Source organism: Phascolarctos cinereus, unplaced genomic scaffold (assembly GCF_003287225.1).
Source record: "Phascolarctos cinereus isolate Bilbo 61053 unplaced genomic scaffold, phaCin_HiC Scaffold_4;HRSCAF=312, whole genome shotgun sequence".
NCBI classification, from domain to species: domain Eukaryota; kingdom Metazoa; phylum Chordata; class Mammalia; order Diprotodontia; family Phascolarctidae; genus Phascolarctos; species Phascolarctos cinereus.
In genome coordinates, this window is record NW_027555847.1 from 477,318,592 (window position 1) to 477,323,231 (window position 4,640).

Consider the following 4,640-nt stretch of genomic DNA (forward strand, 5'->3'; position numbering starts at 1 on the left):
TTTGTTGGTAATATATAGAAATGCTGATGATTTATGTGGGTTTATTTTATATCCTCTAATTTTGCTAAAGTTGTTAATTATTTCAACTAGTTTTTTACTTGATTCTCTAGGATTCTGTAAGTATACCATTGTATCACCTGCAAAGAATGATAGTTTTGTTTCCTTATTGCCTGTTACAATTCCTTCAATTTTTTTTCTCCTCTTCTTGCTATAGCTAACATTTCCAGTTTTTTTTTGAACAATTTTGAACAATAGTGGTGATAATGAGCATTCTTACTTCACCCCTGACCTTAATGGAAAGGCTTCTAGCTTATTCCCATTACAGATAATGCTTGCTAATGGGTTTAAGATAGATACTAGTCATTTTAAGGAAAACTCCATTTATTCTTATGGTCTCTAGGAATGGATGGCATATTTTGTCAAAAGCTTTTCCTGTATCTATTGAGATAATTATATGATTCTGTTGGTTTTGTTATTGATATCGTCAATTACATTGATAGTTTTCCTGATATTGAACCAGCCCTGCATTCCTGGCATAAATCTCACTTGATCATAATGTGTGATCTTTCTGCTATATTACAGTCTCCTTGCTAATACTTTAAGGGTTTTTTTGCATCAATATTTATTAGGGAAATTGGTCTATAGTTTCTTTCTATGTTTGCTCTTGTTTTGGGTGAGGTATCAGCACCACATTTGTGTCATAAAAGGAATTTGATAGGACTCCTTGGCCTTTTTATCCAAATACTTTATATACTATTGGAATTAATTGTTTTTTAAATATTTGGAAGAATTCACATATGAATCCATCTTGACCTGGGAATTTTTTTTAGGGAGCTCATTATGACTTCTTCAATTTCTTTTTCTAAGATGATGTTATTTAAGTATTCTATTTCCTCTTCTGTTAATCTAGTCAATTTATATTTTTATAAATATTCATTCCTTTCACTTAGATTGTCAGATTTATTGGCATATAATTGGACAAAAATAGCTTCTAATAATTGCTTTAGTTTTCTTTTCATTATTGATGAATTCACCCTTTTCATTTTTGATACTGGTAATTTGGTTTTCTTTTTCTTTTTAAATAAAATTAATCACTAATTTATCTATTTTATTGTTTTGCTGCCTCAAACTAGCAGCTCTTAGTTTTATTAGTTCAATGGTTTTCTTACTTTCAATTTTATTAATCTCTTCTTTGATTTTCAGATTTTCCAATTTGGTATTTAAGTGGGGATTTACAATTTTTTCTTTTTCTATTTTTTTTTAGTTGCATCTCTAATTCATTGATTTGCTTTTTCTCTATTTTATTGATGTAAGACTTTAGAGACGTAAAATTTCCCCTGAGTACTGCTTTTGCTGCATCCCACAAATTTTGGTATATTGTTTCATTGTTAATTCTCTTTAATGAAATTATTGTTTCTAAGATTTGTTTTTTTGATTTGCTCATTCTTTAGGATTAGATTATTTAGTTTCCAATTAATTTTTAATCTATCTTTTCAAGGCCCTTTATTGAATGTAATTTTATTGCATTATGTTCTGAAAAGGATGCATTTAATATTTCTGCCTTTGTGCATCTGGTTTTGGGTTTTTATGCCCTAATACGGTGGTCAATTTTTGTGTAGGTGCCATGTATCATTGAAAAAAAAGGTACATTCTTTTCTATCCCCATTCAATTTTCTCCAGAGGTCTGTCATATGTAACTTTTCTAAAATTCTATTTACCTTCTTAATTTCTTTCTTATTTACTTTTTTATTTTATTTTATTTTATCTTATTTATTTTATTATTATATAGTTCTGAGAGGGGAAAGTTGAGGTTTCCCAGTAACATAATTTTACTGTTTCCTCCTGTAACTCATTTAACTTTTCCTTTAAAAAACTGGATGCTATATCATTTGGGGCATATATCTAGTACTGATATTAATTCATTGTCTAATCTTTCAGCAAGAATATAATTTCTTTTATCTTTTTTTTAATTTAATTTTTTAATTTTTCCATATGCTTTTGAGTTGAAAATTTTTCTCCCTTTCCTCCCACCCTCCCCAAGAGGCACAATCTGATATAGGCTTTACATTTACATACCCATTAAACATATTTTCACATTAGTGAAGTTGAAAGTAAAAATTGAAACCAAAATGAGGAACCATCAGAAAGATGAAACAAAACTCAACAGAAGGTAAAAATAAGTGATAGTGATTCGACTTCCATAGTTCTTTCTTTGGATGTGGACAGCATTTTCCATCCCGAGGCCTCTGGAGATGTCTTAGATCCTCGTAATGCTGAGAAGGGTTCAGTTTAACAATCTTAGTCATTGCATAACGTGGCTGTTATTGTGTACAAAGTCCTCTTGGTTCTGCTCACTTCATTCAGCATCAGACCATATAAGTCTTTCCAGGTTTTTCTGAAGTCAGCCTGTTCATCATTTCTTATAGCACAATAGTATTCCATTACATTCATATACCACAACTTGCTCAGCCATTCCCCAATTGATGGGCATCCTCTCAATTTCCAATTCTTTGCCACCACAAAAAGAGCTGCTATGAATATTTTTGTACATGTGGGTCCTTTTCCCATTTGTTTGATCTCTTTGGGATATAGCCCTAGAAGTGCTATTGCTGGATCAAAGGGTATGCACATTTTTGTAGCCCTTTGGGCATAGTTCCAAATTGTTCTCCAAAATGGTTGGATCATTTCACAACTCCACCAACAATGTATTAGTTCCAATTTTCCCACATCTCTCCAACATTTATCATTTTCCTGTTTTGTCATGTTGGCCAATCTGATAGGTGTGATGTGGTACCTCAGAGTTGTTTTGATTTGCATTTCTCTAATCAATAACGATTTAGAGCATTTTTTCATATGACTATAGATGGCTTTAATTTCTTCATCTGAGAACTGTCTGTTCATATCCTTTGACCATTTATCAATTGGGGAATGGCTTGTGTTCTTATAAATTTGTCTTAATTCTCTATATATTTTAGAAATGAGGCCTTTATCAGAGAGACTGGTTGTAAAAATTCTTTCCCAATTTTCTACCTTCCTTCTAATCTTAGTTGCATTGGCTTTGTTTGTGCAAAAACTTTTCAATTTAATGTAATCAAAATTATCCATTTTGCTTTTCATAATGTTCTCTATCTCCTGTTTGGTCATGAATTCTTCTGTTCTCCATAGATCTGATAGGTAAACTATTCCTTGTTCTCCCAGTTTACTTATGGTATCAGCCTTTATATCTAAGTCTGAACCCATTTTGACTTTATTTTGGTATATGGTGTGAGATTTGGGTCTATGCCTAGTTTCTGCCATACTCTTTTCCAGTTTTCCCAGCAGTTTTTTTCAAAGAGTGGGTTCTTATCCCAGAAGCTGGGGTCTTTGGGTTTATCAAATAATAGATTACTATAGTCATTGACTACTGTGTCTTGCATATTTAACCTATTCCACTGATCCACCTCCCTATTTCTTAGCCAGTACCAAGCAGTTTTGATGATTGCTGCTTTATAATACAATTTAAGATCTGGAATTGCTAGGCCACCTTCCCCTGCATTTCTTTTCATTAGTTCCTTTGATATTCTGGACCTTTTGTTTTTCCAAATGAATCTTGTTATTATTTTTTCTAACTCTATAAAATAATTTTTGGTAGTTTGATTGGTATGGCACTGAATAAGTAAATTAGCTTAGGTAGGATTGTCATTTTTATTATATTAGCTCGGCCTACCCATGAGCAACTGATGTTTTTCCAATTATTTAGATCTGATTTTATTTGTGTGAAAAGTGTTTTGTAATTGTGTTCATAGAGTTCCTGGGTTTGTTTGGAGGTAGACTCCTAAATATTTTATAATGTCTACAGTAAGTTTAAATGGGATTTCTCTTTCTATCTCTTGCTGTTGGGCTTTGTTGGTAATATATAGAAATGCTGATGATTTATGTGGGTTTATTTTATAGCCTGCAACTTTGCTAAAGTTGTTTATTATTTCAAGTAGTTTTTTACTTGATTCTCTAGGATTCTCTAAGTATATCATCATGTCATCTGCAAAGAGTGATAGCTTTGTTTCTTCTTTGCCTATTCTAATGCCTTCAATTTCTTTTTCTTCTCTTATTGCTAAAGCTAAGGTTTCCAGTACAATATTGAATAACAGTGGTGATAATGGACATCCTTGTTTCACCCCGATCTTATTGGAAATGCTTCTAGCCTGTCCCCATTACATATAATGCTTGCTGAAGGTTTTAGATATATGCTATTTATTATTTTAAGGAAGACTCCATTTATACCTATGCTTTCTAGTGTTTTTAATAGGAATGGGTGTTGTATTTTATCAAAAGCTTTTTCTGCATCTATTGAGATGATCATGTGGTTTCTGTTGGTTTTGTTGTTGATATGCTCAATGATGCTGATAGTTTTCCTAATATTGAACCAACCCTGCATTCCTGGTATAAATCCTACCTGGTCATAGTGTATTATTCTTGTGATAAGTTGCTGCAATCTACTTGCTAGTATTTTGTTTAAAATTTTTGCATCTATATTCATTAGAGAAATTGGTCTATAATTTTCTTTCTCTATTTTGACTCTTCCTGGTTTAGGTATCAACACCATATTTGTATCATAAAAAGAATTTGGTAAGACTCCTTCTTCACCTATTTTCCCAAATAGT